We start from the raw sequence: 12,447 nt of genomic DNA, 5'->3' as shown, positions 1-12,447 counted from the left end.
TTGTGAGTTCAAGCCCCACAATGGGGGCAGAGTTTACTTAAAACAAAACAAAAAAAACCTCAGGAATACAAAGCTTCAGAATTTTTTTCACAAAAGATCCATTTAAAAAATATTCTTGGAAGAAGCAGTCAAATATGAAAAATAAATTTAAACATGAGAAGAGCTATAGGAAGTAAAAGTGAGCAAATAAAATACTTTGGCAAAGTTTGTAATCTGAAACAGCTAGGGCCAATGGAATACAAAATGAAGTATATCAACAATCCAAAAACAAAATGCCAAAGAATATCAACATGGTAGGGTTGGGAAGACCAAAGGAACATGAGAGTATAACAGTCTTACTAGGAAGATTTAGATGGTAATTAAACCAAAGGGGTAAACAAGTATGATCAGTATTGAGTAAAATCAATAAAAATAAAATTGGAATGTATTACTACTTTAAACAGAAGAAAATTTTCCATTGCTACTCAATGGAAAGCAAGGGGAAAGAAAACTCTGTGAAATACCGGCAGAAATAGGTCGACTGGGAAGATGGCGGAGTAGGAGGACCCTAAGCTCGCCTCCTCCCACAGATGCAAAACACTCGTATCAACATAAATAATCCAGAAAACAATACAAAGCCTGGCAGAACAAACTCCACAACTAAAGGTAGAGAAGGGGCCACACTGAAGAAGGTAGCCAGTGGTGCAGAGAAGGGCAGGTGGGGGGGAGGAATCACACCAGGCGGCCCATGAACAGGGAGGATGAATCTCTGTAATATTTGCCTCTGAGAGCAACAGGGGCAGAATTTTGTGAGTTCTCACAACCAGAGGGATTTAAAGCCTAGAATTTTAAAACTCTGCAGGCTCAGCTGGGGGGGGGGGGGGGGGGGATGGGGGCGGGGTCGGTGTTAGGAAGCAGAGTCCCTGCCCTTAAAGAGATAGCACAGCTAGTGCAAATACAGCATGGAACCGGCAGTTTGAAAAACAGCAGGGGCGGATGGGAGGGTGAGTGATTTGCTAATCTTAGAGCAGGGCCTGGAAGGACAGGGATCACAGAAAGATGCCTCGAGGAACAAAGGAGCTGGCAGGCACCATTTCCTTCCCCCACCCCCAGCATAAACCCAACCAGCAGGGATCCTACCCTGTCACTTGTTACCTAAATTGCCTGCACCAACACTCCCCCACCCCTCCTCACTTCTGCATATCTGCCCTTCCCAGTGACATTCACCTTAAGTCTCGGTGCTACAGGCCCCACCCCAAAAGACCAGGGCAAACCTTGCCAACACATCTCCTGACTCGGGTTTTATGGAACCTCTGGAGGTGGTGGGGGAGAGGGGAGGGGGCGTCAGGTCTCATTTCCCAAGCTGACCACCACATACCTTGTTAAAATGTGCCCCACCCCTGCTGGGGATTAAACACTGCCCACAATGGTCAAAGAGAGCCTCTGCAGACAAGGGGACTGAAGGAAAAAGAGGCCAAGACTCAAGAGCAGAACACACACAACACACACAGGAGATACTCCTTGAAGTGCCGGGCCCTGGGGAGCAGGGGAGACTGCACTGCAGGGCACTAAGTGACTTCCTCTTCATAAGGCTATTGTTGTTAAAGACAAGGGTAGTTGACTTTCCTAACACACAGAAACAGACACACAAAGTTGGACAAAATGAGAAGACAGAAAAATACGTCCTAAATGAAAGAACAGGACCAAACCACAGCAAGACCTAAGTAAAATGGATACAACTAATATGCTTGATAGAGAATTTATAGCAATGATCATAAAGATACTCACGGAACATAAGAGTGGATGACATCAATAAGACCCGTAACACAGAAATAAAAAGAACCAACCAGACATCAAGAACACATTAAATGAAATAAAAAATACACTTCATGGAATAAATATCAGGCTAGATGAAGCAAAGGAACAAGTTATGACGTGGAAGACAGAGTAATGCAAAGTAACCAAGCTGGGCAAAGGAAAAAAAAATTATGCATTTAAGAATAGTCTAAAGGAACTCAGTGATACCATCAAGTGTAGTAACATTCTCATTATAGGAATCTCAGAAGTCAGAGAAAAGGGGGCAGAAAATTTATTTGAAGAAATAATAGCTGAAAACTTCCCTAATCTGCAGAAAGAAACAGATATCCAGATTCAGGAGGCACAGAGATCCCCCTTAAACTTCAACCCAAGGAGGTCCACACCAAGAAACATAGTAATTAAAATGGCAAAAAATAGGGGTGCCTGGGTGGCTCAGTCAGATAAGCATCTGCCTTCGGCTCAGGTCATGATCCCAAGGTCCTGGGATTGAGCCCCCCATCTTCTCCCTCTCCCTCTGCCCCTCCCCCTGCTTGTGCTCTCTCTCTCCCCCTTCCTCTCTCAAATAAATAAAATCTCTTAAAAAAATGGCAAGGGGCGCCTGGGTGGCTCAGTCGGTTAAGTAGCTGCCTTCAGCTCAGGTCGCGATCCCAGAGTCCTGGGATCGAGCCCCACATCGGGCTCCCTGCTCAGGGGGGAGTCTGCTTCTCCCTCTCCCTCTGAAGCTCCCCCTGCTTGTGCTCTCTCTTTCTCTTTCAAATAAATAAAATCTTAAAAAAAAAAAAAAGGCAAAAAGTAGTGCTAAAGAAAAAAAATTTTAAAGCAGCAAGAGAAAAGAAGATAGTTCCATACAAGGCAAACTCCAGAAGGCTATCAGATTTTTTCAGCAGAAACTCTATAAAGGCCAGAAGGGAGTGGTACGATATATTCAAATTGCTGAAAGGGAAAAATCTGTAGCCAAGAATTACTCTATCCAGTAAGGTTATTATTCAAAATAGAAGGAGAGACAGAGTTTCTCAAAAACTAAAGGAGTTCTGATCACTAAATGAGCCCTAAAAGAAATTAGTATTAAAGGGGACTCTGAGTGGGAAGACCCTGAGAGTATAAATAAGTAAAAAAAAAAAAAAAACCCACAAAAGCAGTAAAAATAAGTATTTCTATAAAAATAAGTCAAGGGATTCACAAAATAAAAGGATACAAATTTGACAACATATACCTAAAACACAGGGAGGAGTGGAGTAAAGAATAGGTTCAAATCTAAGCAACCATCAACTTAATATAGACTGCTGTATATAGAAAATAGATGTTACATACAAACCTAATGGTAACCAGAAATGAAAAACCAGTAATAGATATGCAAAGAATCAAGAGAAAGAAATCCAAGTAAATCACTAAAGAAAGCCAACAAATCATGAGAGCAAGAGAAGAAAGGATCAGAGAAAATCTATAGAAACAACTACAAAACAAGTAACAAAATGGCGATGAATACCTATCAATAATTACTTCGACTGTAAATGGACTAAACGCTTCAATCAAAAGACACAGTAACAGAGTGGATCAAAGACCCATCTATATGATGCATACAAGAGACTCATTTCAGACCTAAAGACACCTACAGATTGAAAGTAAGGAGATGGGAGAAACATTTATCATATAAATGGATGTCAAAAGAAAGCTGGAGTAGCAATACTTATATCAGACAAAACAGACTTTAAGACAAAGACTGTAACAAGAGACTAAGGACATTATATAATAATAAAGGGGACAACCAAACAAGAGGATATAATAATTGTAAATATTTATGCACCCAACATGGGAGCACCCAAATACATAAAACAGTTAATAACAAACATAAAGGACAAAACTGATAGTAATACAATAATGGTAGAGGACTTTAACATCCTTCTTATGTTGATGGGACATATCATCCAAACAGAAAATCAACAAGGAAACAATGGCTTTGAATGACACACTGGACCAGCTGGATTTACAGACCTATTTAAAACATTCCATCCTAAAACAGCAGAATACATATTCTTCTCGCACAGAATGTTCTCCAGAATAAATCCTGTATTAGACCACAACACAAGTGTCAACAAATTTAAAAAATCAAAGTCAAGGGGCACCTGGGTGGCTCACCCATTAAGTGTCTGCCTCTGGCTCAGGTCATGATCCCAGAGTGCTGGGATTGAGCCCCGCATCGGGCTCCCTGCTTGGCAGGAAGCCTGCTTCTCCCTCTCCCACTCCCCCTGCTTGTGTTCCCTCTCTCGCTGTGTCTCTGTCAAATAAATAAAATCTTAAAAAAAAAAACACAAAAAACCAAAGTCATACCATGCACCTTTTCTGATCACAATGCTATTAAACTAAAATCAACCACAAGAAAAAATCCGGACAGACCACAAATACATGGAGGTTAAACAAAATGCGACTCAATAGTGAATGGGTCAATCAAGAAAACAAAAGAAAAAATAAAAAATTACATGGAAACAAATGAAAATGAAAATAAGATGGTCCAAAATCTTTGGGATGCAGCAAAAGTGGTTCTAAGAGGGAAATTTATAGCAATACAGGCCTACTTCAAGAAGCAAGAAAAATCTCAAACAACATAACCTCACACCTAAAGGAGTTAGAAAGGGAACAAAAACCAAACACAGCAGAAGGAAGGAAATAATAAAGATTAGAGCAGAAATAAATGACACAGAAACTAAAAATCCCAACAGAACAGATCAATGAAACCAGGAGACGGTTCCTTTAAAAAGATCAACAAAATTGATAAACCTCTAGCCAGCAGACTCTTACCAAAAAAGGGGGGGGGAGAACCCAAATAAACAAAATAACTAATGAAAGAGGAGAAATAACAATCAATACCACAGAAATACAAACAACTCTAACAGAATATTATGAAAACTATATGCTTGCAACAAAGAGGACAACTTGGAGGAAATAGATAAATTCCTAGAAACATATAACCTACCAAAACTAAAGCAGGAAGAAACAAAACTTGAACAGACCAATTACCAGCAATGAAATTAAATCAGTAATCAGGGCGCCTGGGTGGCTCAGTCGTTAAGCGTCTGCCTTTGGCTCAGGTCATGATCCCAGGGTCCTGGGATCGAGCCCCGCATCGGGCTCCCTGCTCAGCGGGGAGTCTGCTTCTCCCTCTCCCACTCCCCCTGCTTGTGTTCCTGCTCTCGCTATCTCTCTCTCTGTCAAATAAATAAATAAAATCTTTAAAAAAAAAAAAAAGAAATTAAATCAGTAATCAAACAACTCCCAAAAAACAAAAGTCCAAGACCAGACGGCTTCACAGGCTAATTCTACCAAACATTTAAAGAAGAGTTAATATTCTTATTAACTATTCTTCTCAAAGCACTCCAAAAAATAGAAGAGGAAGGAGAACTGCCAAATTCATTCTATGAGGCCAGTATCACCCTGATACCAAAACCAGATGAAAACACCATAAACAAAGGGAACTACAAGCCCGTATCTCTCATGAATATAGATACAAAAGTCTGCAACAAAATATTAGTAAACTGAATCCAGTAATACTTAAAAAAAAAACAAAAACAAAACAACATACACCACAATCAGGTGGGATTTATTCCTGGGATGCAACAGTGGTTCAATATTTGCCAATCAATCAACATGACTGTTTTCAATAAGAGAAAGGATAAAAACTATATGATGATTTCAACAGATGCAGAAAAAACATTCAACAAAGAACAACATCCACTCCTGATAAAAACCTTCTGCAAAGTAGGTCTAGAGGGAACACACCTCAACATAATAAAGGCTTTATATGGAAAAACCCACAGCTTGGGCACCTGGGTGGCTCAGTTGGTTAAGCGACTGCCTTCGGCTCAGGTCATGATCCTGGAGTCCCTGGATCGAGTCCCGCATCGGGCTCCCTGCTCGGCAGGGAGTCTGCTTCTCCCTCTGACCCTAACCCCTCTCATGTGCTCTCTCTCAAATAAATAAATAATAAAATCAAAAAAAAAAAAAAAAAAACCCCACAGCTAACATTATACTCGATGGTGAAAAACTGAATTTCTCTCCTAAGGTCAGGAACAAGATAAGGAAGCCCACTCTCATCACTTTTATTCAACACAGTACTAGAAGTCCTAGCCACAGGCATCCAGATTCATAAGGAAGAAGGATACTACATACAGAAAACCCTAAAGACTACCAAAAACTACTAGAAACTGACAAATGAATTCAGTGAAGTTGCAGGATACAAAATCAATGTAAAGAAATCTGCTGCACTCCTATACACTAATAATGAAGCAGCAAAAAGTGAAATTAAGAAAACAATCGCATCTTCAATTGCACCAAAAACAATAAAATATCTAGAAATAAACTTAACCAAAGAAGTGAGACCTGTACTCTGAAAACTTTGAGACACTGATGAAAGAAATTCAAGGTGACGTAAAGAAAAGGAAAGACATTCCATGCTCATGGACTGAAAGAACAAATATTGTTAAAATGGCTATACTACCCAAAGCAATCTATAGATTTAATGTGATCCGTATCAAAATACCAATGGCATTTTTCACAGAATTAGAACAAACAATCCTAAAATTTGTATGGAACCACAAAACCTTGAATAGCCAAAGACATGTTGAAAAACGAAAAACAGGGGCAACCCGTGGCTCAGTCAGTTAAGCGTCTGCCTTTGGCTGAGTTCATGATCTCAGGGTCCTGGGGTCAAGCCCCACATCGGGCTCTCCACTCAGCGGTGAGTCTGCTTCTCCCTCTCCCTCTGTGATCTCTCTTGCTTTCACTCTCTCTCAAATAAATAAATAAAATCTTTTTAAAAAATGAAAAAGATAAACAAAACTGGAGGTATCATGTTTCCAGATTTCACTTATATTACAAAGTGGTAGTAATTAAAACAGAATGGCAGTGGCATAAAAATAAACATGTAAGTCAATGGAACAGAACAGAAAAACCAGAAATAAACCCACAGGTATATCGATAGTTAATCTTCGACAAAAGAGGAATGAATATAGAGTGGGAAAAAGACAGTCTTTTTAACAAATGGTATTGGGAAAACTGGACAGCAACATGCAAAAGAATGAAACTGGACCACCTTTTTCATCATAACAAAAATACTCAAAATGGATTAAAGACCTAAAACCATAAAAATCGTTGAACAAAGTACAGACAGTAATTTCTCTGACATTGGCCACAGCAACATTTTTCTAGATATGTCTCCTGAGGCAAGGGAAATAAAAACAAACTATTGGGATTACATAAAAATAAAAGTTTCTGCACAGCAAACAATTAACAAAACTAAAAGACAACCTGCTAAGTGGAAGAAGATATTTGCAAGTGACATATGCAATAAAGGGTTAGTATCCAAAATATATAAACAACTGATAACACCCCAAGAACAAACAATTCAGTTAAAAAGTGGGCAGAAAACACAAACAGACATTTCTCCAAAGAAGACAAACAGGTGGCCAAGAGACACATGAAAATATGTTCAACAGCATTCATCATCAGGGAAATGCAAATCAAAACTATAATGAAATATCACATCTGTCAGGATGGCTAAAATCAAAAAACACAAGAAACAAGTGTTGGTGAGGATGCGGAGAAAAAGGCACCCTCCTGCACTGTTGGTGGGAATGCAAACTGGTGCAGCCACTGTGGAAAACAGTATGGAGTTTCCTCAAGAAGTTAAAAATAAAACTACCCTACAATCCAATATTAGCACTACTGGGTATTTACCCTAAAAATACAAAAACACTAATTCCAAGGGGTTACATGAACACCTATGTTTACTGCAGCATTATTTACAATAGCCAAACTGTACAAGTAACCTAAGCGTCCACAGACAGATGGAAGTATTACTCAGCATTGAAAACAAATGAAATCATGCCATTTGCAACAACATGGATAGAGCCAGAGAGAGTATAATGCTAAACAAAATAAGTCAGAGAAAGACAAACATCGTATGATGTCACTTATATGTGGAATTTAAGAAATAAACAAAAGGGGGGAAGAAAAAAAGAGACAAACCAAGAAACAGACTCTTAACTATAGAGAACAAGCTGATAGGTTACCCGAGGGGAGGTAGGTGGTGGGGGCGGGGGATGGGGGAAACAGGTGATGGGGATTAAAGAATACACTGACCATAATGAAAAGAAAAACAACAGCAGAAGTAAGTTCTAATAGCAGTAGTTAAAATGAACATAGGGCACCTGGGTGGCTCAGTTGGTTAAGCGACTGCCTTCGGCTCAGGTCATGATCCTGGAGTCCCAGGATCGAGTCCCGCATCGGGCTCCCTGCTCGGCGGGGAGTCTGCTTCTCCCTCTGACCCTCCTCCCTCTCATGCTCTCTGTCTCATTCTCTCTCTCACAAATAAATAAAATCTTTTAAAAAAATAAATAAATAAAATGAACATAAACATCTTGAACTTAACTGAAGACAGACTCCCACCCCTTCTCTTCCATCTTCACCTGCTCCCCCTGCACAGGGACATTAGCATTTGAGGAAGCAAACGGTATGGAGTAACTGGTGTGCCTGGAGCCCAGGCAGTCTGCTGTGAGGGGTGCCGCAGTGAAGCAGCCCAGCAGCAGAGCAAATGAGGTGGTGGGTAGCTGGAATGGTAAAGAGACTGATTACACCGTGCAAGTAAGTGATTCAGAAAGTAAGTACATATACTGAGAATAATGGGTACCAGATTTCTCACTGTTTTGTAAAAGGATTTATGAATGTGTAAAGGGAGAAGGCTAGAAAGAACCCCAAGGGGTTGAACTGAAATTGGAAGAAATGTTAAGAACGCACAGGCTAAAATAAATAGGTAGATGGATAGATAGAGTTGTATACAGTTATGTGGTATGTGTATAATTTGTTTATGGATTGACTGATTCTATACACCAACAGGACATGGAAACAATTTTACCTCAGTAGATGAGCACCAAGTGCTAAGGCATTAGGATTCCACGACGGATTCCAAGATTAGGGCAGGGAAAGTACAGAATAATCTTGGAACATCTTGTTTTGAGTGAGTAAATGCTGAAAAAATGATGGGGATATATCAGAAAGACATAGGAGCCGACCAGAACAGGCTTCCATTGGTTAAATCTAGGACAATTTGAGTATTAAAACAAATAATGAGAGCATCAGATTACAACCCAATGAGTAAAACAGGAATCCATGAGTCTAAACTGATATAAACAAAAGAGTAAAAAATTTAAAAGATTCTATGAATTCTATATAAAACATCTAACAACATAGAGCAAAAATTACAGGAAAACATTATCAGGCAAATGGTAATTATGGGAAAGGTAAGGGATCAATATTTATAGTATCTGATAAGACAGAATTCAATGCAAAAAAAAAAAAAAAGCTGAGGGATTATATACTGGTAAGAGCAATTAATCAAGAAAATGGATATTAGTATACCTCAAAAACAGCCTGAAAACTGACAAAATTTCAGGCAAGGAAAGGGAGGGTGGATAACACTTAGGTTAAAAAAGGAAATGAGAAAACACCTACAAACAGACTAATGATAAAATCATGTCTGAATCTAGGAATACCACTAAAGAGCTGAAGGGAAAAATAGATTTGAAATAATTTTTCATTTTCAGCAATGAGAATGATTAAGAATGAATGAAGCAATCATTCATCAATTTAAAAAATAAACCAAAAAAACAGAAACAAGAAAAATACTAATAAAATAAGTAGAAAAGGCAAGACTGACAAAACCAAATGATGGTTCTTTGACAAGATTCTTAGATAAGATGGATCAGAAAAAAGAGAAAATGCAAACAGAATACCAAATACAGAATGGAAAAAGGAAAAAATTATGAACCATATGTTAATAAAGCTGAACATAGATGAAACTATGTGAAACTTATAAAGAAATATAAAATTGTAGAGAAATAGAAAAATCCAAATTGACAAAAAATTTGAATAGGCCAGTGAACATTCAGTGAATTACAATGGCAAAGACCTCCCCTTTAGAGAGATAAAAACAATCAATAGAATTGTAAGTTTTATAGTTTGTCTATACGTTCAAAAACCAAAGTTTTCTGTAAGTTCCATAGAATGGAAGAGGAAGAAAACTTGCCCAACTCTTTTTGAGTCTAGTGATTCCAAAATCAGATGAGAATTCAAGAAAAAAAATTAATATTTCACTTGTGATTACAGATAAAAGCAAAACAAAATAAAATACGAGCTGCCAAACCTAACAGTATATACATATTTTTAAATTAATAAGGGTTTGTAAAGGAATGCAAAAACTGTTCAACATAAAAAAATTAATGTGTTTCATTTAATAAAGGCAAAAAATAAGAAGACTATTAAAATAAATGCAAAAAAGAGCATCTGATAAGTTCAACACTTTTTTATAACAGAAAGAAAAACTCATGGAAAACTAGGAATAGAAGGGAATGTCCTTGGTAAAGGTTATATAGCTAATCCAGTAGTATATATAAAAAATACATGTAAAATTAGGGTTTCATCAAGGAATGCAAGGATGGTTTGATATCAGAATCAATGGATTTCACTAAATGAATAATGATACAAATTATATAGATACACAAAATGCATTTGGTAACAATCTTTTACTTAATGGGGGAAGGGGAGTTTTTTGGGGTTTTTTATTTTTTTTTTAAGTAAAAGCTATCAAAACTTTGTTTTGTTCTAAAAGTTGATGTTTAAGATTGCCTTCCAGACTGGATATATAGTTGCCCCTCAAAAAACAAATGATATTGAACTATAAGGTCCACAATATACATGGATTATTTTATAGTACAGTACTGTAAATTTTCTCCTCATGCTTTTAATATTTTCTTTTCTCTTCCTTACTTTATTGTAATACAGCATATAATATACATATAGACACAAAATATGTGTTAACTGACTGTTATCAGTAAGGCTTCCAGAAAACAATAGGCTATTAGTAGTTAAGTTTTTGGAGAGTCAACACTAATACTCTGATTTTCAACTGTGTGATTATTGCTCCGACTCCCATGTTGTTCAAGGGTCAACTGTATAGCTCAATTATTCTTGCAATATATAAGGGTTTTTATATCCTAACACCAATACACTTGGCATTATCAACTTCTCTAATTTGGCCAATCTTAAGGACATGAACTGATAGATTTGAAGAGAAATTCCATGATTACTAAAGGAGTCTGAACATCTCTTCATATACATGTTCCCTGTTTGGGTTTCTCTTCTATCAAGTACTCATCATTCTTTGTTCAGTTTTCTTTACAATTCAGCAGTTGTGGGTATATTCTAGATACAGATCATTTGGTAGTTTTGCAAGTACAGGTATTCCCGCTTTTTGGAAGTCTGTGTTAGGCCACTTTACTTTTACAAAAAACTTACATTAGTACCCATTTTTGCTAACTGAAAGATATGAGAGGATTTTCACTTTCACAAAAAAAGGCACAAGGCCAAACGGTGTTCTGAGTTTTACACTAGTAGCCCTTAGAGGCAGCGCACATCCCAAGGAGTGAGCACGGCACCGCCAAGCTCCTTTCCCGGGAACTACCCTCAGCGTCTCAGCATCAACCACCTCAGCCTCCATAACTCTGCATGGTGTCTGTGAGCATCTGTGCTTTATCTTGGTTTATTTTCTGCATCTGTTAGCAAGATGTACCCTGAAGAATCAGAAAAACCTAAGAGGGGTTATTTTGGTGTCTGGGAATGCTAAAATTTTCCATATAAATTTCCATTCTACACAGTTTTGGTTTACTGAAGTTTTCATAGGAACACTGTACCTTCAGAGAGGGGGGGAAACCTGTATCTTCTCTGAGCCTGTCATTCGTTTGTCATCTTTTATTGACAAACATCTTTAATTCTGATATAAAATTAGTATGTACATTTTCTCCATATGGTTTGTGCTTTGGGAATTTTATTTAAGAAGCTTCTTCTCTCCCCCAGATCACAACAATATTCTCTGTATTTCTATTAATTTTATAATTTTACCTTTCACATTTAAGACCTTTAAATCCATTGAGAGCCCACCTTTGGACATGATGCTAGTTAGGTATCCTGTTTTTCTCCATGTAAAAAGCCAGTTTTCCAACACCACCTACTAAAACAAACACAGGATTTTTTGTATATTACTTAATTACTAAATACTTTATAGCTTTCACTGCTACTGTATCTTTTCCTTTTAATCACATTATCTAATTGGCTGGCTGCTACTCTAGTAGAAAAGTGCTTGAAATTTTTATGAACTATTTTGTAGCTACCATCCTTAAACTTATTTTTAATAGTTTGCTGTTTTCTTAAATACATAGGTGTACCTGAACATCTGAAAATATGACTTAAAAATAATGAGTTTTATAGGTGCCCTGGCTCTCTCGGTGGAGCATCCAACACTTGATCTTAGGGTCATGAGTTGGAGCCTCACACTGGGTGTAGCGATTACTTAAAAATAAAATAAAATAAAATAATAAAATAAAATAAATAAAATTAAAAAAATAAATAAAATAAAATAAAGAGTTTTATTTCTCTTTCCAATATCGATAGTCTCTTTTTTCTTTCCTTATGGTGTAGATCAGAATTTCTAGATCTATATTAAGCAGTAGCATGACACTGGGCATAGTAAATCTGTTAGTTAGGAAACTGGTTTGGCTACTTTAGTAGAGACCAAATAACAATAGCTGAAGTAAGGTTTCTTCT

The sequence above is a fragment of the Neomonachus schauinslandi genome, chromosome 4, assembly GCF_002201575.2.
Source record: "Neomonachus schauinslandi chromosome 4, ASM220157v2, whole genome shotgun sequence".
NCBI lineage: Eukaryota > Metazoa > Chordata > Mammalia > Carnivora > Phocidae > Neomonachus > Neomonachus schauinslandi.
This window is presented reverse-complemented; position numbering follows the sequence as displayed.